The 27,705-nt window shown below is 38.6% G+C and overlaps 1 long non-coding RNA gene across 1 annotated transcript; it reads left to right on the forward strand.

Annotated features, from left to right (window-relative positions):
* The first annotated feature begins 16,084 nt into the window (after window positions 1-16,084).
* Window positions 16,085-26,292, forward strand: LOC137483365 (uncharacterized). Its single transcript, XR_011004437.1, has 3 exons — window positions 16,085-16,155; window positions 25,344-25,416; window positions 25,989-26,292. It is a non-coding gene; the product is annotated as an uncharacterized lncRNA (long non-coding RNA).
* Window positions 26,293-27,705: the final 1,413 nt, after the last annotated feature.

Here is a 27,705-nt window from a genome sequence, read left to right on the forward strand (position 1 = left end):
TTGCTTTGGTATAAGTGTAATTTTCCTTTCTTTGCCCAGGGTACATATGCCAGAAATTATGAAACTACTTATTGTCATTAGTAATGTGCATTTTATTATCCAGAAGTGAACACCTGAAAGACAGGAACAATCAAAGAACAGCAAAACATATTTGGTTTAAATGATAGACAAGGAGATTTATGATTCATAAGAGGAACTGTAAGTGTTGATTTTCCAGAAGGGATGGGAACAATTGATTAAGCTACTGTGATTTTGAATCAAAAAGATGCACTGAGCGTAAGCAAGTGTCTAGTTCTTGTGCTTTAAACTGCACACAGGATCGTATATCCCACATTGACTTAACAAGCCTTTACTGTAGGTGTTTTCATTATTACTATTGCATTATAGGCAAGCAATTACATTGAGTATAAAACCTTTTTTACACTTCAGTGATTACATTTTTAGTAACTGCTCATGAACAAATTAATCACCTCTTCAGAGAGTGCTCATTAACAATTGTCTTTTTTAGTGATTCTCTAAGGCTTTTCGAGTTTGTGTAAACAGGGACTGCAGCTCCTACCCTGACTGCTGCCATGGAGTGCCAGCTGCACAGCCACGTCGGGAGCATTCCTGCCATGCAGGGGGGCAGCACAGCTCTGGGGGCTCTGCACCAGCCCGGGCTCTCCAAGCAGCTGAGAGATGGATGGAGAGTAACAGGAGTATTTAGGACAATTATTCCATCAACCCATCTTCTTCCTTTCAAAAACTGAGAGCTTTAGATCACTCTTGAGTGTAAGGTCATATCTGAACCCCATTAAAGGTGTGTCAGCAGCATTTCCTGTGCTCATCTGTTTTGAACCTAATTGTTCCTTTTACTCCCACAATTTCTTGTGGTCACGAGGCCCACAGTTTAATCCTGTGTTGTTTGAAGAATTAGTTCTTTATTTTTCATTCTTTTTCTTCTTTTTTTAATGAATAATCTGTTTCATAATTTTAATGGATGTATCCTATTTCTCACAGTGCATGAAATGGAGAATTCTTGCTTTTCTCAGTTAAAAGAGACATAAGAGCTGACAATTGAGGAGCTACTTCACATGCTGTAATCTCTCTGTGCAAATAGACCTTATGGATTCAAGGTAAAATCGGTGTCTGGAGCTCCAAGCCCCTGCCAGGGCCCTGCCACCTCTTTGAAGAGGCAGCTGAACCTCCTCAAAACTTTTGGTTAAAGAAGGTGTATTACCAAATGGTATCCAGATGAGATTATTTAACATTAAAAATCCTTATGCAGCTTTTAGGAGAATCACTTACTTGCTAAGTAGAGTGCAACAGCTCCTTGGGAGCCATTCCAGTCTATCAGGTAAATCTGTAATTAGTATCCAGTTGATCTGAAGCATGGTGCTGTCATTATATTGATACAGACACACACATTAGAAAATATTACTGCCTGGGCTCCGCAGGCAATTCACAGACTAATAACTCAGGCAGTTTTTTTAAAGCCTACTCACTTTTGTTTCGTAGTTAAAATATAAAGCCATAATAGAAACAACCCTTTTGATTTTCACTTAAGCATAAAACAGATGAGACATCTGTAATTTTTTCTGTGATTTCTATGCTTTGAAAATAGGCTATTATTTTTTTTTAAAGACGTGAGGTATTTTTGGTTGTTCTCTTTTTTTCTAAGCACATAGGTTGTGTGGTTAAATTGGCAGAAACAGAAAAAAAAAAAAGAGGAAAGATTGTCAGTGTTTTTTGTGAAAATAAAATTAGTGCAGCCAAATAGAATTACAGTTAAATTTGTTTGAATTTCACAATTTGGTTTTTTAAATGGCAGAGGTCATTTACTTAGAAGTAAACAGAAGTCCCATATTTCAGCATAAGGTTTAAAATATGTATTTATGACTAAAATAGAAGGAAAAAATGATGTGTCAACTTGTATCTACTATACTTCCATTACCTTCAATAAAAATTAAGATAAGTACACTGATGTGGATTTGGCAACAAAAATGAAATTCAGGCATAGGATGCTGTGAAGTTTCCATGGACAGCAGCAGATGCACAAATAAAATACTTTTATTAACCTCCCCATCTGATTAAAAATTATATAGCACTGTAGTAATTCTATCTTCTTCTGACTGGTGGTTTAAGTCTTCATTATTAAATAAGCATCACTTCTTCTTTTTCATGCACTGACTGCAGGTTTGGGATATGGAAAGCAAAGCACGGAGGTCTGATGGTTTATTGTCTGAAGCTTAGAAAATGTATGATATCTGCAGCTCAAATACAGGGAAATAGGTCTCTTGCCATTTTTTTCCATGGCCTCAATATACCTCTGTCAGTGGGAGCTTCAAACAGACTCCTTAATGGGCCAACATCAATAATAAACTATTCTCATTCGCATGACATGTTTGAAAGGAACAATGGGAACAAAGAGTGAATATTACATGGACTCTTCCAGTCTGATACATTCTCAAAGAGAACCACAAAAGCTGTGAAGCATTACATACATGCAGGGTTGATTTTCCTTTAAAATCACATTAAAAGGGACGATTCCTCTTAAAAATAAGCCAAATCAGGCATACTGGTATGCCAGGCCTAAGTAAAATTAGAGATACAAGTGGTTATTGAACAACATATAAAGACCAGGCTTGTGGCTAATGCAGTAGACTGAAACTGGGGAAAACCTGATGCTTATTTATTTCTCAGTTTCTTTGTAGGCTGGAGAAAAATTGTGCAACAGTGTAACTCTTGATTTCAATTATTAAATACTTTGAAAAAAAAGGAAACAAGTTTGGATCAGCAAAACAGTAGGTTTGTCTGGCATACACATAGTCTTTTCAGGAAATAAAAAAGTAAAAATTAAAATAAAGTGTTAACCTAGCTCTGAAGTTGAGGGCATTGTCTACATTCGGTCTCTAGAATTTTCATCAACGTCTTGTATTGTCGTGGTAATCAACAATATTCTACTCTTCTACTCATCCCTCATCTGTAAAGGGTATTTAAAATTTAAAAAAAGGAAAAAAAACCCTTGTACAAGAGGGCCTAGGCTCTTTCTTTATGCAGTGTGTGCACATCAGCTAGGCCAGGTGGGTTTTGCCTTTCTTTGGAGTGGGGGCTCTACCTTTATAAAAATGTGAGGTGATTGGGATTCTTTCTAAGCTGTTGGTCTTGGCACCAAATGGTATCAGTGGGCTAATTTATCACCCAGTCTTTCCAGGCAGATGTTTATTCAAATACTTTAATTTTCATTGTAGATTCAACTTCGTACTAAAGGTAGCTCTGACATAAATAAACTTGTTAAACTGTGTGAAGTTAAACGTAAGAGTGTAATTACAGTGAGCAAATAATGGAAGAGAGAAACAAACTGGAGTTCAGAATATTCACAATATTCACAGAGAATAAAAATCACATTTGATTTTGTAAACATGTTGCCTGGTAACACTGGGATTAAGACCTCATCCAGTATTTTAGAAGCAGATTTAAGATGGAAACTTCATATTATTTGAATCACTCAGCCCCTACTGACAGGCTGTCTGTAGAGCACCTCTTGTTTTTATTTTAGAATGCTGTGAATGATAACAACAATGTTCCAAATCTAGTAAGGACTGAAATGTTGTATGAGTGATTTTAACAGTTTAGTAAGCAATCAGGGCTGCAGTAGTGTGCTTTAAAAACCACAGCCAGACTGATGGCCTAATTCACAAACAGGTTTTTTTTTGGCTATAAAAATTAAAATACAATGATCAAAAATGGCAGTAAATGGTGAAAACAGTTTAGTAAGTGGCTGATCTTGTCATTACTACTCCAACTCCACTGAGATTTCCAAATGTTCTGTTGTTTTTAGGATACTTTTTCCTTCTGCCTGCCTCCAAACCATGCCACTCAGCTTGTGACAACTTCTAATAAACACCCAGGACCTTTTTCACAGCACAATAAAAAAAACAACTATTATCATAGTTTTAAACTGTTATGTACACCAACATGTTCTGGAGCCAACATCAGGCCATACAAGTTTCCTGCAAAGTAGGGGTCAAGAAAGCTGAAAAAATACAGAACACCCAGGGAGATTAAATATCACAAGACTGAGATAAGTTGAATCTTAACTCAAGAGAGCTCCACTTGTCAGAAGAATTTTTAGCTCTTGCGCTTCAAATTTTTCTTCTTTTCTCAAAGATCTCTTTGATGTTCTAGTTTGAAAATCTTGTGCATTTTTCATCACTCTTTTGTGCTTGAGTTTATTTTCACTGTGTGAAAGAAAACTTTTGTACTTCTAAGTCTTCTCATGCAATAGAGATTTTTAAGACAACTGTCAAATCAGTGCATCACCAATAAATAAAGCTTCAAGTCAGGATAAAAAGGAACTATTGGCAGACCATTTACCACCATCTAATATATTAAAAGATTTTATCTATTAAGGAATCTGTTAATCAGGGAAAAATTGCTCATCTTAAAATCGCTCTAAGACAGAAAGCAAGTTCAAAAAATTGGAATTTTCTTTTAGGTAAATGTTTGCATTACTGTTTTTTGTTTTTCTTTTCCCTCTGCCTCATTACTGGGAATTTCAGAGAGGTTGGTCAATCTTCTGTTGAAGGAAAAACAAATGATATGAAGTCAGAGCATTTTCTTAGTTTAAACTCTCAGTTTATTGTGCACAAGAAGGAGTACTTATAAATAGCCTGCAGTCAATATTGTTCTTAAATATACCAGCCTAGACATCAGCAGTGTTCTTCTGAAAGGCACTGTGTCGTAAGAGCTTGCCGTAGCTACAGAGTCACACTTGCCTATTGCAAAGGCATCACAAAATTATCAACACATCTCTCTGCAGAGTTGAGCTACAGCTTTATCAGGTGATCATTAATACCTTTCCTCAGTGCTGCAGATTCACATAGACCAAGAGCCATGGTCCAGATCAGAGGTATAAATCAGCCAGAGTGTGTGGTATGAACTTCATACTTGCTTCATTTCACCCCTAGGACAGATGACACTCTCCTGTTAGTGTTCCACAAGATAACATTATTCGGGTTGAAGGGCTGTGTTTGGATTATATAAATGGTTGAGGTTGTGACTGCACCTACGAGAGCCCTAGCAACTGGGTAAAATATTCCCTGGAGTAACTGGGTCACCTTGCCCTCACACCTGTGTCTTGTGGAACACAATTCCTGTATTCTGTCAGATATTTGGCAGCCTACAATTCTGTTGCAGGGATCTGCTTTTTTTACCCCTCATCAGACTTATTACTTTCTGGAATAAAGACTAGGGTGATTTGGACCCCTGGGGAAGGAGAGGGGAGTGTCTGGATTAGATCAGGAGGGTAGCAGTCTTCATCAAAGACTGGTTGTAGGAGTAATAGAGGTGAATCACAGAACTAGATGATAAGCAAGCAGGAATGGATATCATTGGGGTAATTAGCAAGGAATTCCAGGCTCAGGGGAATTGTTTGTGAATATATTCTGGAGAAGAGAACATTGAACAATTAGTGCTTGGAGCTGAAGGCATTACAGAACGCCAGATCATCTAATCCGGGCCATGCTTATGTAATTGTTTTGCACATTCACTTCCAGAGGTGCAGACGGATCCATGTAACAAAAGCTCCTGAGAATTTGCAAGTATGAAAAGCTACTTAACAGACTAAACAAAGAAGTTTGATTTTCATTTCCTGAAGCTAGATATGGGAATATACTTCCAAGCAGGGACTTAACATAGTTTTATTTATTTTTCAGAAGATCCTTCGAGACAGTTTGAACCCTGTTGTTACCACTTGCACTTGGTGTTTATTGAAAAACTATTCTTTAATGAAATCTTCTATCGAATTATTACTGAAATATCTGTACAAGTTTGTGGTCTCTGGATCTAATTCAAGGTTATAGTTCTACTAGAATTAGAACAGGGATGTATTTGACCCTCTGTGACCAACATTTCTGTCCCTGTTTCTTGTATTAATTCTTTTCTGTATAGGAGTCCTGAATCTATGGTAGAAAGTTACTTATTTGACCCTTCCCTTTGAGAGCTGTTTCAGACAACAAATATGTGAACAGACTGGCAAACGAATTTTTCAAGCTTTACTTTCAATTGATCAGGCTTGAAATAATTGTTTTTTTTTTCATTTAGGCTTTTTCTCATTTCTTTAAAATCAATCTGCACTCAAAAAAGGGTTTATAAACAGAATACTAACTAGGGGTGTCCTCTCAGGTCTGAGCCAGAGTAGTATTTGGTGATCCTCACAAGCACCTTCAGATGTGTAATGCACAAGTTTGGTGGAATGCCTGCTGTGGAAATAGATTTGCTGCAAGGCCCCTTTAACTTCTGGTAGAAACAGAGACAAAGGGTAGATTAGTATCTCATCTTCAGAGAGGGAGTTATTTCCCTTCATGTTTTTCTTAAATAACATATACTACTTTTAATAGATTTGGACTAGGGGAGAAGATTATTATTTGATTCTTGGGATAGTTGCAGAAAACTACTGCTACTCTTACTCCAAAGGCATATGCAACTCATCTTGTTTGAGGCCTTTCCCTAAAAACTATCCAGCTACAGAACTGGGAAGAATTCCCTGTGGCTTGCAGATACTGAGGGAAAACTGCAAATTATATACCTGCTTCCTGTTGAATACACCTGAATAATAAGAAACAGAGGCAAAACTAAATTTCATTCACATCTGGAGTATGAGTAGGGGTCCTTTTTGACCTGCTATACAAGACAGATGTTGAGATACTGGGGCCATTCTGGCCAAGAGGGTGCAGGTGATAAGGGAGCTGGAGGATGATGTACCAGGAGGCTGAGACCTGCTCATGCTCAGTCTCGGGAAGAGAAGGCCAGGGAGGAGGACATCTAATTGCTGACTTCAGTTTCCTAATGGGAGGGAATAGCAAAGGCAGAGCCAGTCTTCTCCAGATGCCCAGCAAAAGGAATAAGGCCAACAGAGGCAAGATGCAACAAGGACAATTCCAACCAGTTGTAATGGGAAGGATTTTTCATGGTGAGGTCAGTCCAGCACTGGCACGAGATGCCCAGAGATGCTGTGGCATCTCCTTCCAGGGAGATAATCAAACAAGGCCCTGACCAACTTGATCCTACTTTAAAGTTGTCCTCGGTGTGAGAGGGGTTGGATGGGATAATTTCCAGAGATCCTTTCCAAACTGAATTACTTCATTGATTTCAGCTGTGGGTTTCTTAGTACGTACATAGGGGAATATAAAATCAGGGCTTTGGAGGCTACTCAAGTGAGAAGGACAAAACATACTGATAGAAAAAAAAATGACAAAACAAAAGAAAGAAACCTGTTAACTCCTTGGGGAAAAAAATCACACATAGTGATTTTGTCTGGAGCTGTCAATTATTGTTTGCAGAAAATAAATCTTTAAAATCTTCATGCAAAGCAAGACAGCTGAAAGTATATTATTTTTGCCTTGATGTGAGACACCAACTGTTATAAAAGTTTTAACATCCTTTAAATGTTGTAGCATTCAGGGAAAAAAATCAGAACAGGCCAATGAAAAAGTTTTTGAAAGTGTTCCTCAAAACAAATTAATATTTTCAAAAGCTATAGCTTAATGATTCCTGTAGAGGCAGAAGATGTTGGCTCCAATTTTGTTTCTGTGAGTGCCTAAGCTGTTCAGTGACAAGATCCTGGAGATTTTAAAAAATATTTAGAAACAAGGAAGGTATTATACAGTTACACACACCACTGGGGCTTTGTTTGAGGAAGGAGGAGCTCCCAAGAGAGCCAGGTCTAAGGCATCAAGTGGAGAGGAGAGTGCAGAGGGGATAAGCACCATGTATCAGAGGCTGGAGAAAAAAGCACTTATTGGAGTTTGCATGGAGTTGGGTCCTGGTTGCTGCACATACCAGTGTATAGGTACAGGAACACAGAAATAGTGTAATTTCAGTGGGGAGTAGGTCACTATTTTTGAGTTAGTGTAAACACACATTTGGAAAGGAGGGCTTTCAACCATACCTGTGTTACAGGTAATGAATAAAAAAGCCAGTCAGGACTGTGGAATGATTCAGTCATTCTAAGAGAACTGGAAAATAAAATAATATGTTGTAAAGATCTTTGATGGAAACTGGGACGAAATCTTGAATTTCACTTTTTTATGAAGATATAGTAGTTGATCTCCCAAATTTGCTGCTTTTGTTCCTCATAAAGTGAGTGTATAGAAGGAAGGTGAAACACTTCTTTATTATAGTGCAAAGGCACCATAAGAGGAAAAATATCAGGCTAAAAAATACCAAATTTTCTTCTTTAGGTAGGGTAAAACTCTTCTAAGTGTCCTTCAGATACTTGTCCAATTTCAGCGCTCCTCTGGTTCCTGCCTATGGCTCTTTCAATATATTCATACTGACATGCAGGTTGTGTTTCACTCCTAATCTATAAGAGCTGGGGGACAGAGGTGATAGAAATAATGGTGTCAATTGCACATCATATACTGTAGGTCTTTCATCTTGAATCTTCTTTCATCTTTTCTCAGTCTGCAGCCTCTTGTCACATAGGTTACATCAGCCTGCACTAATAGCCTACACTTATCCAAGCTATAGAAATGTGTAAATTATGTTAACTTATACCCTCCTGTCAAACTACTTTTCTGGGAGGTTCCTTAACAAGAGAATGTACTGTGCCCCTTCTTTCTCTCCATCTGCTAGAAAAGCTCATTTCTTATATCCTGTAAGAAAAGGCTACTGTCAGAATGTACAGAGCAATCCTATTACCTGTTTCCTGGTTCCCTGATCATTTTCTGGGGTGTTGAGACTTTTTTATATGTTATTTAGGTCTGAGGAGTTTACTTACTTTTGAACTCAAACCTGCTTTTTTAAGTCACCCGTGTGGCCTGGCTCAGGCTCTGTCTCCCATTTGCTTCTGATCCTGGGCTGCTGTGTGACAACTGAAGCAGCAAGAGATAGAAGGAGGTTTAAAGTACAACTTTTTTTGCATGATTTCGTGTCTTGAAGTGTGTGTTTATCTTTGCTTTGTCCTCAGCCTGCAGGGACTGGAAAACATTTTTGGAGAATTTTCCTGTTCCCTCTGCTATGTTCTCCAGAGGATGGAAATGGAAGAAGAGATGACAACAATGTCACACACTTAAATACATGTGAGTAAAGGCACAAGAACTTGTTAAGTCAGATGTTTCTTTGAAACATCAAAATTTATTAAATTTTCATGGGAAGCTTGAAGCATTGTGTATTAAAGCACAGTCACCATGCTTTACATTTTTAATAGCAGCCCTTGGCTTCCCTTTCTGAGACCATCATAGAAGAACATCCATGAATAATGCTGTATTAAAATTATTATAAAAATGGAATTCTGGTTTAACCCACTGATGTTAAACATTGTATAGATGTGGAAAATAGATAATTTTATAGAGACTGTTCTATGAGGTGTGTTTGAAAGGCAGCCTTAACATTTCACTACCCTCAATGAAACTAAGGGTTTGGAAATGCATTTTGAATTAATTGCCAAAAAAACAGATCTTCTGATCCATAGCCTTCGCTCCAGGAAGCTGCAAAACTGTTCTGAGCTTTCTCTTAGCTTCCTGTAGAAATCCACACTTGGGCTATACACGTAAACAAAGGGGCAAGGCCTGCAGCACTCCATGGCATAATCCATGCACAGCAGGGACAGAAATGCCAGGTCCAACAGCAGGGTTTTTTTCCAGGTCCTACTGTGTTACTATGGAGTAACATCTCATAGTATAGTAGTGCCAACTCAGGCTAAAAATTGTTCCACAGTCTGGAGCTGCTGCTGCACAAGATTGTGCATTCTGATAAGTTTCCATTACATGAGCACATATCACTTCCAACAAATACCCAGGAAACAACACCAGTACACCCACAGTTAGAATTGTGTGCTTTTAAAGTCTTAATTATTTAAATTTAAAATTTTACCAAATATTTATGCATCATTATTTCTAAAGATTTCATAATCTTGCTGATGCAATTGCATTTCCATTTGTGTAAAATAGTTGCAATGGTAGGAAACAACAACAAAGAAAACTGAAAGGGTGAACTCCTGGCACCCTCAGGGCCAATATTTCTTAGTTCCTTGGTACAATACTAAGCAGCACAAGTGATTTTTTCCAAAATGTATTGTTGTAATGACATTGTAACTGTGTTCACCTGTTATGAATGTCATGAGGTTTGGTGAAAGCAAAGACCATAAATAAACACACATCTATCCAAACACTTTTTAATGAGTGCAAGAGCAGGAAGAGTTTCTGATCTCATGGCTAAGCCCTGGCACTACCTTACTCCAGAAGTGGTCCCTCTGTTCAGTGGGCAGCATGGAGACTGCTGCACTGGCAAGGAGCTCTCAGAGAAATCTCTATACACTGCCATGGCTTGAAACTGTTGTTAATTGCTGTAATAATACATCTGCACACACAGAATACACAATTAAATCTCTCATACTTCTTAAAAGCTTAATCAGTACTTAAAGAGACTAGTATTTATATGTTTTTTTTATATAAAGAGCTGGTGTGAATATTTACTCACACTATAAAATTCTAAGTTACTGCATAGGAGAAGCAGGTTGCCTCTGTGACATTTCCTCTGTCTTCTGGCTATGCTAGAGAAGATCAAGACATCTTCCACTGAGAAGAGAGGGAGTGCATCTCCAGTGGCAGCTTCTCTGAGTTCAGTGTAGTCCTTGTACTCTGTGTAATGAACCTAAGAGAAGTTGGCTCCTTAAACACCTGGGTGAGATTGTAGCAAAGAAATAATTAATCTCTAAGAGATTAATGAGAGGCCTTCATTTGCCAGCCCTCCTACAACTACCTTACACTTCCTGACTGATATTCCCTGTGGCAGCTGCCACAGGTTTCCAATGCGTTTCCAGGGTACTGCCACCGTGGAAACTTTATCACCTTCTCAGCAGCTCTGCTTATGTTGGCTCGACACAAGGGGACACAAGGGTCGGGTGGTAGGCCACCTTTTCCTGATCAGTGCCAGCCGAGTCCCCACGGAGTGTAAATGGGCTGCTGAGCTGCCAGCTTGCCCCATCTGCTGTTTTTATTTTGCTGCGAAGAGAATGCCTGAAAGTAATTCCTATTGTGTACTCTTAGACAGGAACATTACTTTCCATTTTGTGTCTTTACTTAGTATAAACATAAAACTTAAGAATATTGCCTAGAGAATAAATGTCCAAGTAAGGAAAAGAGAAAAGCACTCCTTTTGTAAAACTTACCAAAATCTTAGTTATAGTGAGCAGAGAAACAAATACCTCTGTGTTTTGATTATATTTGGTCTGTGCTAAGGCAAAAAAACATGCCACAAACACATGAATGATTTTATTAAAATATTTTCAGATAACGTAATCTGATTTTCATATGGGCTGATATTCTAACATTCAGGATTGGATAATTTCAGTGTGTAGTTGCTTACAAACAATTTTTGCCTTTAGATTTGGATAGGTATAATAACAGTAACTCTGCAGTACAACATGCTGTTAGGGTATATGCTAATTGTTTTAGTTTGGGCCAGTACATCAAAATGCATAATTTTTCTGTGATTAAAATTTTGTGGGCTTTTAACACACAAAACCAGCCCCCACAACACAAATGTTCTGAAATACCCATTTGTTAAACCCTCTGAATGGATCATTACCTTACGTCTGGTTCTCCTAGATATAGCACGCATATCTCCTAGACATTTAGAAAGCTAGCACTTTATGAAAAGGACCTAAGTTCACATTGCCTGTTCCCTGAATGGGGAAGATCTACATTTAATCCACCAAACCTTCTACTTAATGTGTTACGAGCAGTTCTTGTAGAACAGAACTTTGGATATGTTTTCTCCCAAGCAGTGCTCACTGCATTTCCATGTACTTTTAGATACACTTCAAAAGGAAATTTAAAATGTAGAAACTTTCTTCTGTTGTTTCATGCTTGGTATTATCATGGGGTACTAACAAAAGGCCTAAAGCTGTTTTTAAGAAAGCATAAACATATGCTTTGTTCATTTTCAAACATATCTTCTTTTCATTGAAATTGTCATGATTCACACTGTTCTTCATATTTTCATCAGATAAACAACCTGATTGTGCCAATCCCTTAAATCCATTAATATCAATGCTTTTATCAGCAGACAGGCTAGGTTCTCTTGCTGTTCATTCTTCTAAGAGATTTCCTTCTTTCTTCCCCGACTTTCCCTTAAGACAATGAACAACACTGGGGAATTAGGAGAACTATTATCTTTAGTAGATATACCACATGAAATTTTTTACTTAGTCCTAATTGTTCTTCAGCTAAATGCAAATGAAGCCATCCTGAGCAAACTAAGCCTGTGAAAGCAGCAAAGAACTGAACCTGCTTGAACATTGAGCATCTCTGGGAAACACGTACATCCTACAAGCCAGCTCACAATATGCACCAGCTGGCAAAAGTATTAGATATTTTACTAAAATGCTTGTACATTTTGGAGGTAATTTCTTAATGCACGATCCCACTTTGTTGTTAGGTTTAAAAATCTAGCCTAGTAGAGCAAAAACCCAGAGTGGAGGACACAGAGGTTTCAGCTGTTTGAAGCAGTTTCTGCCTCGCCATCCCCTCTGACCTTGAACATGCTCTGCATCATTAGGGCTAAGTCCTGCTTTTCTCCAGCCCCATAAATCAGCACTTTCTCGCTGTAAAGAGGTAGGGCTTTGATGGAAGGGGCAAAGAAAGGCCTAGGTTAGTTGTGAAAATAGTTTGTTCTTCAGAAATGTGACAAAAGAGAGTTTTTGCTATTACTGCTTCAGATAAGCAAGGGACTTGACTTTGGCTCCCTTTATCCAACTTAGTGTTCTCCTGAGATCAACAGAGCACAGCCACAGATTTTTTAAAAGCCAAAACAAACCTTTACATTCTTTCAAGTCTGGCATTGCAAACTTCAAGTGGAAGTAGATGCTGCCTTGCAGTAGCATGTAAACTATTGAATCTCACAAAAGGTAAGTTTTTCAGGAGCTTATTCTGAATGTTTCTGTTCATGCTGCCTTTAGGCAACTCTTTGATCATAGAAGTTAAGGATGTTGTTGTGAGGCCTGTGACTCCTTGTGCCTTCATGTGTCATAAAGTTTTCCAGACCCAAATCAGAGCTGCATATTTAGAAACTTAGAAAGTTCAAGTATTAAAATTTCTGAATCCACTCCCTTCCTTTTTTAGTTTGTTTTTGGGTTTTGTTGGGTTTTTTGTGGTGTTTTTTGTGGGATTTTTTTTTAGTTTTGCTTTTGATTTTTTGTGAAGCTCCTTGTACAGATACGGAGGCCTCCGTTTAACGTGTGTGTTCAAAGCCAGCCGTTGGCAGCCCCAGCTGAGCAGGATGATGCTGATGAGCAGGTGGGGAAGGCGGGGCGGGTCCCTGGGAGGGGGCGCCGGGTGCACCTGTGGGCAGCTGAGGTGAAGTGGCAGGGCGGGGAGCTTGCCCGAGGGCATGGAACAGGTCAGCCCAGAAAACAGGAGCCTGGCTCGGGAGAAAGCTCTACGAGGTGTCCGTGGGCTGCGGTGCGGGCTCGCCTGCGGCTGCTCGGGCACAGCGTGAGGGGACGGCTGCTGCTGGCGGTAAGTGCCTTTGGAAAGCCCGAACCACGGGCGTGCCGCCACCCTGGGACTTGTGTTAACAAGAGCCGCACTGCAGGGACTGCTCCCTGTTTTCCAGGGGCGTGAGCAGGGGAAAAAGCCCTTCCACGGCGCCAGCGTGAGCACAGGAGGTGCTTGTGACCTCCGGTGGCTGTCGGGCAGCGAGAGGGGAGTTTTGTTTAAAAGCAAATAATTCAGCGCTTTGGCATAGAATTGTAGTGCCTTGTCTTACCTTTCTTATGATGAGAACTACAGCTCTTGTCCATGGGATGTTATATTGAGTTTAAAGCTGAACTTTAGATGATTCTTAGAAGGCTGGCTGCCTGTATTTTCTCTAGGAAAGTGTGGGATCTTTGGGTTAGCTGAAGGATTATATATTTTGTGTGCTAAAATTTTGCTTTGAAAGCGAGGGTGGAAAATTCCACTATAAGATGAGGAAAACTTGGAGCTAACAGGGACTGGAGTGGTGTGAAGGTTGTGGTCTGCATAGGAATGGCCACACTCCCTTTGGGACTGTCACTGTAGCAGGCAAGAGGCTTTTATGTGTGGTTAAAGTTTTCATGGCATGGATGAAATATAAGCTACTAAGTAATTCCTAGAAATGCGATTGGAAACATGGCTTCAGTGATGAGGACAGAGCAACTTCTTGGTGTAAATGGTTAAATGGTGTAGCTTTAGAGGTGTAGGAATAAGTGCTGTCTTAAGCTAGCTCCTTGATGGGATAAGATATTCAGGATAAAGGATTACTTAACTAATGCTCAAGTTGAGAATTAGGTTACTCAATAGATTGTCATTGTACTAGATTATTACCACCTGTATTAGAAGTCATTAAAAGGAACTGATTGCTTGTGATTATCTCTTTGTACCCTGTTTTCCCCTTGGGCTGTGAAGGAAGGTGGTGGGAGACGCTAGAATACAGGGTCTTGTTGAAGGCACCTGATGCTGCTGGCAGCCTGCTTTTCTGGGAGCAATAGCTCTTGAGAAAACTGATAACCCTTTCCATCAGCCTTTTCAATCTCACTGATATGTATATGCCAAAGGTGGACGTTGGTGATCTTCAGGAAGCACTCAGGTGTGTCAAGGGCAGGTACAGGGACTAATTCTGTGCATAACAGTGGCTGGTGCTTGGTTTAATTATGGACAGAATGTGAGGCTCTACAGGGACAGGAGAGGAAGAGTGTGAAAATATGTCTTTGGCATGAACTCGTACTGGGTATGTGTGGCTAAAGTATGGTTGAAGATGTTACGATTTGTCTAAAATGCCTCTGGAGAGGACTGAATATACAACAGCTGGTCTGAATTCAACTTAATTGCACTTGTTTAGCTCTTCCCCACCCCTAACACTTCTGAGGCAGAGGGGTAACATCTGACACATGTGCCCTGTCTAACCTTCAGTGAACTCAGCAGAGGGGAGGATAAGGAGGCTCTATTGCAAGCATGTGGCTCTTCTCAATGTTGTTATGGAAAAGCCTGTTTCTCCCAGTTATTAGGGATGCAGTTTTCTACACATCAGCTACCTTTACATGCAGAAGTGAATTTCTACTGTACTGAGAAAAAGGCTGATGCAGTCCATGTATAAAAGCTATAAAATGCTAAGCAGGCATGAAAAGACTCTGCAGCCTCTGCATTTGGCAGTGTTATAATTGCTATTGGAGTATCAGCTAGTGCTTGCAGTCTAGAAGGAGGCCAAAATTTGGAAGGTTTAGAGAAACCCTTTTTTTTTTTTTTTTGTCCCAAGGACAAACTCACCCTAATAGTGTATCAAAGCAAAGGCTGAAGAACAATGCAGTCTATAAATAAATGCAGCCAGTTGAGTAATTTGATATAGAATTAATCAGTCAATTCAGCAGACAAAATACAAGAAAAGATTAATTTTACAGTCTAATAGGAAGCAACCTGCAGAAAGTTAGGAATACATACTTAATAATTTATGTAAATTAATTGCTCTTGGAAGAACTTACCTTGGGTGATAATTATGTTGTTGAAACATCTTATAGTCCACTTAGGATGCTTTTCAGGCATATATGCTGTAGTTCAAGTAGAGATATCATATGTGGAGCAGTAATATAAGGCAGTCTTATGGCCTCTGAATGTATGGGCCACTGGGCTAAAAAATTATAGTGGCTACTCTGATCTGGTGGGGGGAAAAAGGAACCATGGTAACATATTTCTTTTGCTGAGCTACAAATGGCATTGCATGTTGCATGAAGTGGGAGAAAAGTGCCTTCTTAAAGGTGAAGCAAATCTGTATGATCCAGTGCTCTGCTTAATTGATTAACCAGCACCAAAGCATTGCCTGAATGAGGGAGGAGAGGAAGTATATTTTTGAACTGACAGATCCCTACTTTTAAATCCCTTAGATCAAAAATTTATCTATAATTAGCAAAAGGCATCCATATGGTGACTTTTCCAGTTCCAGATGGGTAGCTGTCATTTCGCACATGATCTTTGCTTCTCTTTTGAAGTAGAAATGAGTAATCTTGGAAATATTAATCTGACTTCAACTATATTTATCCTTCTATCAACAATGATGACACATTTTGATTTCTTTCTGGGTGTGCACAGTATGTGCTGCAGCACAGAGGATTCCAGTTGCTGTAATTTTCAGTGGAAAGAATAATGATCACAGTGAACTGTAAGTAGGTTATTATAGACTATTTATGTTTTTAAATAGAAAAGCCAAAATTTTCAAGACTAATGATGCAAAGATGTGCCAGACTTGAAACTCTGCTGCAGACCTGGTAGAAGATGTTCTGCAAGTGCTGGAAATTTGCTCCCCTTCTCAGTGATGTGTTACCTGGCACAGTAGCAGCAGTACATCTGCTCCTGCCTGGCAGGTGACTGCTAGGAATAGCTATGCCAGAACAAACAAAAAAAAGTAAAAATAATTTACTGTGCCAGAAAAGTTAGGTAACTTCTTTTCCTAAGTACTGCAGTACTAATCCAAAGCATGGATCTTTCTGCCTTTTGAATGCCGTTTATGTGGTGCCATAACTTGTGTGTTTAGACTTCCATTTTATTTCATGGGTGGCAGGAATTGGAAAGTAATTGTGTGTGTAAGGGGATGGTATTTTGTAGCAGGTGCTGTCTGTGCATGTCCTCCCTATCTCAATTTACAAAAAATATCTTGGTTGCTTGAGCTCAAGTAGAGAGGCCAGCAATCTCCGTTAGTGGTACAAGACCTTGACGTTCCTCTTAGTAAGCATTCTCCTTAAAATGCAATCTTATTTTGGAGGGGAAAAAATGGCACAGTGCAGATTTTTGTTACCACAGGCAGCGTCAGAAGCAAGAGGCCAGATCCAATCAAATGAAGTAAATGGAATTACCCTGAATTTACTCCTGTATAAGTGAGAGCTTGTTTCAAGCCCCAAGCTACATGAAAATGATTGCTGTTCTTTGCCTGTATGAAAGCTGACATAAATACAACCTAGAGTGAACTTATTTAGCAAGTGATAGGGTACATTTTTTCATCATGATTAAAAGGCCTTAAGAATTCAAGTCTCAGATGCATGAAAGTATAAAGGAGCCTGAGCTTTGTTAAGATCAATAGGAACTAAATGCTTAAGTGACTCAGGCCTAGGTATCTGAAACCATTCAATAATTTCTTAGCAGTTCAGTGATCACAGTTCTTTCTTTTCAGGGCTGTCCTTGTGATAAAATTTGATTTAATTTTTTTTAAAAATACCTATGAAGCACAGGTGATGAGAATGAATGTCAGAAGCTTCTTTTTTAGATTAATATATTTTATAAGCAATTAATATTTTAGTGTTGCTAGCCTAATACTAGGTGAAATTTTAGTATAGTTATAAACTTCACTATTATCTGTTTGTAAACTTTGCAAGTATCTGTAGGGGTAAAAGACCTGAAAACTAATTTCATTACAAGGGTGTGGAACACCTTCAGTCAGTGAGGAGAAACCCCACACAGACAGTCAGGTGCAGTTGGAGAACAATGGTCTTGTGTTCAGCTGTGTTAAACTTCAAAAGCATCCAGTGCTTCATAGCTTGGGGTTCTTGATTTTTTGCCATCAGTTGTAGCAGATGTCAGAAGAGAGTTTTTGGTTTTCTATCAAGCTTGTTAAAACCTTTTCTGTCATTTCAGCCTCCTACTTCAAGTTCCTTTCCTGTTTTACTTTAGATACTCTTTTAACATTGCTGTACATAAAGATTAAGAGAATGCCTTTGGAAACAAGCCCATGTGGGTTAGATCAATAAGAAACCAGTAGGAAAACAACATTGTTGTGGTCTGCGTATCCTGAAAAAGGATGAAGAGTTGTGTGCATCCAGTGATGAAGTAGCTTGCTAAAGGATTTGTGGTTTATTTTGCTCCATGTTTTTTTCAAGCTGTGATGATTAGATATCAAAGAACTGGAAGTTTTACAGATACTAGATTAATTAGCATTTAAAATCTGGTAAGATTAAGTTTGAGTTGGGCCTCTCAATTCCTGATTAAGTATGTAAACCTATTAAAACTTTTTGTATATATACCTGAAGAACGTGCCAAAGATTTAAATATTGTGGCAGAACTCGGCTCCAATGGGTATAGAAATATTTGCTGTGTACCTGTCATTCTAAGAAATCATTCACAAATAAATTAAGCCACAACTAAACTGTAACTGAGGCCAAATGGCTTGTGGCCCCAGCAGTGTTCAAATCTTTACTTCTCAAGGGACTGTGGAAAATTGAAACAGAAAAAATTATTATTCAGATCAACTGACGGATAACTAGTGGAAATATTTGAATTGGATGGTTTTCAAAAATAACTGGGGAAGTTTTCTGCCCCCACACTTTTACCTTAAAACATGTGTAGGGTTCAGCAGATTAAGACTTGACATCTGCCAAATTTTTGGGTTTGACTTTTGAATTTGAGAGTTGTTATAGGTTTTTTTAACTGACTTCTCTTGTAGCCTAACAAGTACCAGTGAGAAAAAAGGGTACAGATATTTTTTTCAGTTGCAGTTTCCACAGGAGATTTGCTACAACATTAAATTGGCACAAATCTTACAGAAAAATACCTAAAGTAACAAAGAACACTTAATCATACACAGCTCCCTATAAACTAATACTTGTTGAATATCAGTAGATACCATGTCCAAGTCTTTCTGTTAGTCCAAATGGTTCAAGATGAGGAAATTTTGCTGCTGTATTTCAGAGCTTCTCCTTATAAGTGATTGCTGCTTAATAAAGCCTAAATTTTCACCCCTATGGGTTGAGTTTTTTCCTCAGTTTTCCTAGGTGCCGTCAAGAATCAAAATTCAAACAAAGTTAATGAGTTCCTAAAATTTACTTATTGGCATCTAGTTGTTTTACTTGATTTTTCTTAGTCTTAATTACAACCAAGGGACCAAAAGCTTGAATTAATAAGATTGAACATGATTGTAAACTAAAAGAGTTTTTGGGTGACCAAGATACCACATAGCTCTAGCTGGTAAAAAACTTCATCTTGTGCCAACTTTAATGTTTGATGCACTTTTGTCAGATGTAGACTAAACTATATTACTGTCATAAACACCTTCAAAAAACCCATAAAAGGCCCTAGTCAATCAGGCCAGTGGAAACAAAAATCTGTTTTTTAAAAGGGAAAATTTGTGCATAAAGAACTTAAAGGTGCTCAGTGGGTGAAGCCCTATTCAGGTGTGGTTTTTACTCTCTAGGACAGAGTTATAAACAGTTTGCAGTATAATCACTAAAGTGAATAGTCCTATTGACCTGTGTGCAGATATGGCACCCTCCAGAGAGGTTTAGAAATCTGATTCCTGTTCTGTTCTCATTCTGATCTTTAATTGCATGCTGTTTGTCAGAATCTGGGACAAACTTAGAGCTAAAGGCTCAAGAGGAGATTTGGTTTTTTTGTTATTGTTCTTAGGAGTATGCAGGGATATTTTTATGTACAGCAAAATCTAGAATACCTTCTCAAAGCTTTGAATTCTGATTCTTTCCTGATGCAAACTTTAATCCGTTGTATGCAGTATGTAGATTTCCAAAGCCTTTAGCAAATCCAAATGTTCTGTTTCTAATAGGGATGTATAGAAAACGGGGATTTATCTGCGCAAAGAGGAAACATTTAGAATGTAACAGCAGGAAACCACAGGATGTGTTGTCCTGTGTTATTGCACATGCTGCTTTCTCACAAGGCTTCAGGCAAATTAGAAACGGTGTGATCAAGAATAGCTTAATGGAAATCCAGAAGGATAGGTACAATCAATGTCAGTTAGTAACAAATCAATTAGACAAAGACTAATGTTCAATTACTTTATTGTGTCTAATTTGTTTCCCACACATTTGTTATCTGTTTGCATTCTTAGGCTTCATTGCTGTTGGATTTATTACTGGCCTAAGGTCCCTCCAGATATTTCTCTGTACTTCAGGATCACTTAAACACAATGAATAAAATACATACAGACAGTTTTTAATAGCATTGAAGTGACATTTCATTCTGGGCTGTGGCCATGCCCTTATTAGTCAGATCTATGTGCCCTCATGTGCTTTCTGAGGGGCTTATTAGGCAAAGGAAATAGGTGGGAGCGCAGTTGAATGTAAAACCAGTTTGAGACTTGCCTGGATTTTAGCAAGGAAGCAAGTGAAGTTTTATCACCTTATACATAATATGATAAAACTTGTATATACATGTATATTTTATACACCAAAAGGTGTAAAAAATCCCTCCTGGAAATCCTCTGCTGAAGCTTCTGTGCATCCATAAATGTCTGTGGGAGGCATCCTTTCTTACAGCCTGTTCCTGATTGCTCCTTGGTGATGTTACATTCCCTCTTTCCTGACACAGGTGGGATGATCAGAAATTCCCAGTGCACAGTCAAACAGTGCACATGATGCTGCTTCTGGGCACCAACAGGACACCCTGCTCTGCAGGACTCTCTCCATATGGGAGTTCTATCCAAACTGCACTGGTATTCCATTTCTAGTGTCCATTTCTCAATTAGCTACAAACTGTTTGCTTTCCTAAGGGATGCATGTTTCAGTACTTCAAAATTATGCATGAAATTTACAGCTCTATGAAAACAATGAGTTATTTGCTCCTCACAAAACCAGGAGTCCTGCGTCTTAGGTGATTAGAGTTGCAAGGCTGCTTTATCAGCCATGTTATGGCCTGAGTTACTGCCTTCAGCTGTTCTTTATCTGCTGTTTACAAATACTTGTTTGCTTCTGTGCTTTCTGCTGCTTTCTAATCTGCTTTTTATCACTGTGTCACTAAAACCTGTTTATGCCACTCTCCTCTAGTAACACGTTTTCTGCATCTCTTGATTGGTTAGTTGTAATAGTACTATTTCTGTGTTAACGGAAAGCAACTTTTTAAATTCTTTTTCCATTCTCTCTCTCTGAAAAGCAATTCTATTAGGTTTTTTTGGGTTATCTCTTGCTGCTACTCTTTGCATTTTACTGGGAGTAATTTCTAGATTTTTTCCCTCCATTTTTTTTCCATTCTTTTTTAAATCAATGTAGTAATCATCAACAGTCAGCTCCTGTGAATAGGAAGCTTTTACTGCATTGTTTTTTACTGAAACACTTTTTCTGTTTGTTTTGGAAGGTATTGTTCCTTGCCTTTTGATTTAGAAACAAAGGCCAGTAACATCTGTTATCAAATAATGCTTTATTGGAGATTTGAAACAGTTGTTGAAGTGTTAAAAGGCCTTTGAAATCTATGACTCTCTACTTGATCTACACTAATTGAAAATCTTACCTAACCGTTTTCAAAAACATTAAAAGCAATGTTGCCAGATTTAATCCTTGACTTAGGCTGACAGGAGTTTGTGACTGTCTTCCTGCCCAGTTAATTGGTTCATTCTCTAATAGGAATTATTGGGAAGATGCCTCTTGGGCATGGTGTGATGAAACTGTATTGAAAGGTGCAGGAGTATTCGGTGATCCCATCACGTGTAGATGTTAATCTGACACTGGTTCTCCATATATTCCTTATGCTCCTTTTCATGAAAAGCCCAAAGATACTCAATCATCCAAATTACATTTCCCAATCTTGATTAATCTGTAAGTCTTTAATTGGCTGTTCCCTCTATCTGTTCCTAACATAGGTCTCCTGTTTTTTTCTTTCCTTTTTTCCATGGAATCATTCTGTGTTTGGAAAGCAGGAGAGTTTTTGCATTTAGATTTAATTTGATATGGCATTTTGAGTACCCTCCAGGATACTTTTCTATTGGTCTTTTAAAATGCATTATCAGAATATAGCATTAATTCATTACCTTAGATAATAAAATGTTTAAGTTATTTACTTTTATGTCATGAGGACTTTGTACTTCCTAGAACTGGAAGTTTCTTACAAAAAAGCAGCCCACAAGAGGCAATGGCATTAGAAGTAAAGCAGAATAACACAAAATGAATTCCCAGGTTAAAAAGAAATTTCTCCAACTAGGATGAGACTCGTAGAATGAATTATTATTTTAAATATGCAACTAGAAGAATCTGCTTAACACGTTATTTTCCAGGACACTTTGTTACTCCTAAAATTTTGAAAACAGCTTGTGAATTTTCATGCAGTGTATATATAGGCTTCCAAAGATACCTTGTGATGATTCAAGTGTTAATAATACCTGTAAGGTGCACCCAGCATGGTTGGATGCATCGAATGTCTTGCTGCAGAAAATGGCCAAAGCTCATGTTAAAAGAGCAGTGGTATCAGCTGGCTGAGATCCTTGCTTGGAGCTGGTGTCCCCTGAAAGCTAGAGGAAGATCTGTCACACATGAGGAGACTGGATATGTTAAATATTTCTTAAGAATGTGTGATTAAATTCAAATGTGGTAAATTTCTTACCCTTCTTAAATGATTCTTTGTTTATGAGCCTGGCATGCTTATGTGGCAAAGGGTGGCACTGTAAGGTAATATATATTGTGGATGTGTTTAACATATTAAACTTCACAACTCCTACTGTGAAACCACAGTGTGGTTACAAAATGCCTAACAAGAAGTGCTGAAGAATGACATCAAAAAAATCCCTTGCTAATATCCTGGAGGTGTTGAATCCCATTTTAATGACGTTGCCTATTGGAGTCCCCTCTCTGTAGTCCTGATCCCAGGTTACCTTCACCCATACCTGGAGCCTCCTGCTGATAAATATTTCCTTGCCTCTAACTCCAAACATTAATAGTCTGAAGTTCAACCCTTCACAGAGTTTCCAAAGTGCTTGAGCTTCTCTGGGAATTGAATTCGCAATAAAAACATAAAAGAAGTCTAGAAATGATATTGAAAAGCATATTGGGCAGAATTCATCTGCATTTAAAACTTGGTACTGTTGTAGCCTGGCTGAAGCTCTGCAGTAGGAATAGCTGATACTGGTGGCAGGGAGGGGAAAACAGCCGCTGGCAGATGTTCTGCCTGTCCTGTTGCTTCTCTAATGCATACCAATGTTTTATTGTCACAGATGTAATCAGAAAGGCTTTTCCCCCTTCAGTAAATACTTCTTGGGGCAAGGCAGGTGAAATCACTGGTGACTGGGAAATTTTAGCCTGAGTAAAATAAAGATGATGCTACAAGTTTTGTTTTCCTTTCTTGACTGTGTTAAATCAGAAATATGGTAACATTCATTTGCTAAATTGAAGGAAGGTGGAGATAGGAAGCAATCTGAAACAGGATGGACCCTGTTTTAATCTGAGATTGTCCTGAGAAGAAATTGATTTAATTGTTAATTTGAAACTACAGGCTGACAAGGTGTTCTAAGGGAATCTTTAGAATCAGACACCTGTTTCCAACACATTTTCAGTGGGAATTTGATACTTTACTATTTAATATCTTTGGATGCTTTCTGGTTTAATTCTGCATTACCTCTCTCCAAGTTTGTTACAGGGGTTGGTATTTTCAAATTTCTTTCATAGTTCTTGGTATCCATTATTGCTGGTCAATCCCAGAGCTGGTATTCTGCTGTTACCCTTAATAGCTCTATTTTCTCAGCTGTTTCCTGGTCTCTGAATAAACTCCAGGCTCCCAGATCTTGCTGAGCTCTTTTTGTTCTCTAACTCTTCCTCTGCCTGCCTGTATACTTGACTGAAGCTTCCCTCCCTGAAAATGAGGTAGCTTGCAGAGGAAGAACAATTTTCTTCCCATCAGCAGGTTCCACCAGATCCAGTCATGGTCTGAAGGAATGTGACTTTTTGCCATAGAACAGCAGTTTTATGTATTGTACCCCTTCACATTCTGAGGTGTCTTGTCTGCAGTATCTTGTGGATTTCATCTGGGAGTATGCCAAGACTTCCCATACTTCTGTTTGTGCATTTGGTATGTCTACTTTTAAACTGTTAGTTTTGAACCTCGGTGCCCCTGTTTTCTGCCATCAGCTCGGTAATGTCATTGTGTTTTCTTTGGTTGGTAGCAGGAATCCTCTGCGGGGTACTGCCTTGTGTCTGTCTTCTATGCAGATATCAATCTCAGGCCTTAGAGACCAGTCCATGGAAAAAATGTAGCTTTTAGAAATGTTCCCTGATTTGACAGAGGAAAAACTAAAATCTAGTCAAATAAAAAGGAATCAAGATTGATTCAAGCAACACATTTCAAAGCTTTCAAAAAAATTAGCTGTGATAATTTGGTATGTTTATCTCAGCTACAATTTCAGAAACTTTTCCTTCTCTTTCTTAAACAAAAAATTGTAAGGAGCATAACTAAAAGGGTATCTTTTTATCCCCTTCAAGCTCTGTTTTCAAGGAGAGACATTTAATTTTTTTTTCTGAGCAGAGAATTTGGTTTCAATTATTTGGTGTCTTAAAGGACATTAAAATATTTCAGCCAATATTTAAGACATTCTAAGCAACTGTAATTACTTTCTAATTTCTAGCATATGTTAAGGGCTGATACACTCAAAATGCAGGTGTTTTTTTTTTTTAATTCATTTTCTTTTCCTTAAGGGAATTAGTGGAGCTGAATTATTCTGAATATGTTTATTTCTCTTAATGATGGTGACTAGGCATAGCTGCAGTGTTAAATAAGTGGGTAAGAATATTTCAAGAGCTTCTTTCAGGAAATATATGAGAAGCATGAACCTATATTTGGATTACATGTGAGTTATTTAAAATTTCATTTAATTCTACTCTTTGTCATTTCAATTCTGAACAATGGCAGAAGCAGTGTAAGTTTTGATTGAAATTATAATTTGTATAGGTAGGATTTTCCTTTGTCTCTTTAACTGAAGTATTTGTTCTGAAATTCTTTGAAGTGGCCTGGAAACCATGACCAAGCACAGCTGTGTAATTGCCCATGCTGTTTTACAATAACTGAGGTCACTGCATGGACTCAAGAATATTGTACTATTCCAGCCTCCTTGTTTGTCACAGGCAGTGGTGCTTCATTGCTGTGCTTCCTAACAAGCCTCTGATTTGTCACTATAAAAATGTATATCAACTGTAAAAGAAAATAATTAGTTAATTACTTTGTATTTGCTAAGCTTGAGATACAGTTCCCTGCTGCCTAGAACTTGTCACTGACTGTTTCATCTCTGCTAGTGGACAGAACAAACACCTGCAGAGGTGGGCTTGATTTAGCAGATACAGGGCATTGATATTTTTGCACTAAAGGCAGAGATTTTCCAGTCTGTCAGTCTTAACTGTTTTTGTCACAGAACACATGGTAAGAATACAGTTCTCCAGTGAACAGCTTCCAAAACAATTTTTATTCTGTCCCTTCAGAGTGCCTTCAAACTCTTTTAGATTAGTGACATCTACAGTTTTATAAATGCATCATGACTTGAGATCTCCACATTAAGATTAGATTAACTGTCTGTTGAAGTCAGATCTGTGTAAAAGTTTCTTGGATATGACCTCGTACCCTGAGAGCAAAATATTTTTAATGGTTCTGGATGCTTCATAGCTTTAACACTTCAGCCCTGCATGTCTCTGATCTTGGACCCCAGTACATAAAGCAGAAGGCCAGTATCTCCTGGGTGAGTTATGTGGCTCTTCTGTTCATATCTTGCTGTGTAAGAATCTGCCTGAAGAGCTGCTCTTTAAATTTGTCTTTGACAGTGCCTTTGGTGCAATGTGCAGCACTGTTAGACAGTACATGTGCAGCCTTGCTTGTACTTCATCTCTGAGCAGGATTGTCAGGCAGTGCATGACAACTGACAAAACAGTTAAAGGTGACATCTGTGAGTCAGTCAGTCTAAATAATTATGCTCAGTCCCTAGCACGTGTCTGTATTCTTTGAGATAACCCCTTTTGAAACAGCATCTCAACATCAGCAGGAAAAATAGACAAGCTATGCCTTTTGTTCCTTCTGTTGCCTTTATCTTCCACTTACCTTCAGTATTTTTTGATACTTACTAGTGGTGTCTAGAAAGATTCCCGCAAAGCTTTATTTTTGCAACATTTTCCTGCACGTCTTCCAAAATTAACTGTGATGCAGCTGAAGGTAAGTCTGCTGCACAGTCAGTCCATGGGATTGGCAGGGACTCTGAGCAGATCCCGTCCTGTTGGCACCCTGGCAGTCGGGCTATTCTCACCTGTGTCTCTGCAGATGGATTGCAACATTCTCTGTGCCAAATGTACAAGGATTATTTTCCCCCTCAGGAAGCCATGGGAGAATGTTCCTTCCAAATACAGAAGGACATTTAAAAACTCCTGCCTTCCAGTGACAAGTCCTGAAGAATAAACTCATGGATTGTAGGTAACCTGGGCAAAAATATTGTAGGGACGCAGGTGAAGCCTAAAGCCTGGACCCAGCCATAGCACAGCAGTTCTTTATAGAATAGTCCATAATGATTTGGATTTTAAGAAGTTGCAGATTAGTTCTTTGTTTCTAATTATAGAACATTCTTCAAGTTTGGTTTCTTTGGTTTTTTTTCCTTGACTTTTTTTTTTTTTGTTGTTTGTTTGTTTTTGCAATGCCTTTCTTACTGCATCTTTCCTTTAAACCTTCTCTTCTTTTGTGTTCCATTCAAGTTGAGAGATGCTCCAGATGCTTCAAATAGCCTCTCCATGACTCTCTTGGCGCATTAACCCCACCCCAGCAGGTTTGCCTGTGGATCCCCTACAGGGAGAACTTGGCATACTGATACCTCGTGAAGCCAATGTCAATATGTCGAAGGTACCCCTTAAGCCAGAGCTATTTATGTTGCTTCCTTCACTGGGGGCAAGTTATTTCTCACAGTCAGTAAATCTCAGCTGTCTGAGAGCTGGAATCTATTTATCCTGTTCTATTCAACCAGCTGCTACAAAGAGCTGAAAAGGACAATTCCCTTTGGTACACAGGTTTTGCAGAAGGATTCATGTTTTGCATAAGTAACAAAGAAGCTCAAACACACAACCTTGCTGTCAGTTGAAATGAAGTTTTCTATGAACCATGATACAGTTGTGTGGATAAGCCAGCACTTGTCTTAGACTAAAAGGATCACTGCTGATGGGCTTTGGCCTGAAGCCCTCCAAATGCTGCTCTGAAAAGTTAAATACTTAGCCTGTTACTCCTGGCATGTGGTCAGGGGTGCGGCAAGTTGTGTACCTCACTGTCTCCTTCCCATTGTAAATCCCTGTTGGCACCTGAGACACTGTTAGCTCAACTGCTGTGATGTGTGAATTTATCAGCCATTATGACTGATTTTCAGGGAGGCTGTAGATTGGTCATATGACACTGTTAAATATCTGGATTAGTGAAGAAAACAAATTCCAGTTCTGTGCAGTGATGCTGAAGGCAGTTTTCTCTGATGTTCTAAGCACTCCAGTATATAGAAATATTAAGTTTTCTAGGAGAAAAAGCAACTTCTAAGACAGGAGGTTTCCCTTCTACAGCTGTCCAGAGGAATCTGCTTACTGTGTGTGAACAGCCCTCATTGAATAGAACTGCCAGGTATAAAAATAATTTTGAGAATCAGAATGTGGCTGTTCTGTTTGTATTCATATACATCTTTTTTCTTTCACAAAAAGAAACAAAAAAAGCCACATCTGGTCACTGGTGTACCTCTGTCTACTGAGGAGTGAAATCCTATATTTTCTTCCAGCTACTGGGAAGACTGCTTAAAAAGTGCTTTGCACAGGCCCAGGTGGCAAATGAGGAATCGGAAAGTGGATGAAAATCAGCTCTTTGACACAGCAGTGCTTACTCAGAGTTTTAGATTTAGGGGGCTTGGTGCATTTCATTTATATCTATTTGGGCTACAGGTGATCTGAAACCTGTTGCTCGAAATCTGCTGTGAATTAGAATTCCTAGCATCAGCTTTCTCCCAAAATTTAAATGAATC

The sequence above is a fragment of the Anomalospiza imberbis genome, chromosome 16 (genome assembly GCF_031753505.1).
Source record: "Anomalospiza imberbis isolate Cuckoo-Finch-1a 21T00152 chromosome 16, ASM3175350v1, whole genome shotgun sequence".
In the NCBI taxonomy this organism is placed as follows: Eukaryota; Metazoa; Chordata; class Aves; order Passeriformes; family Viduidae; genus Anomalospiza; species Anomalospiza imberbis.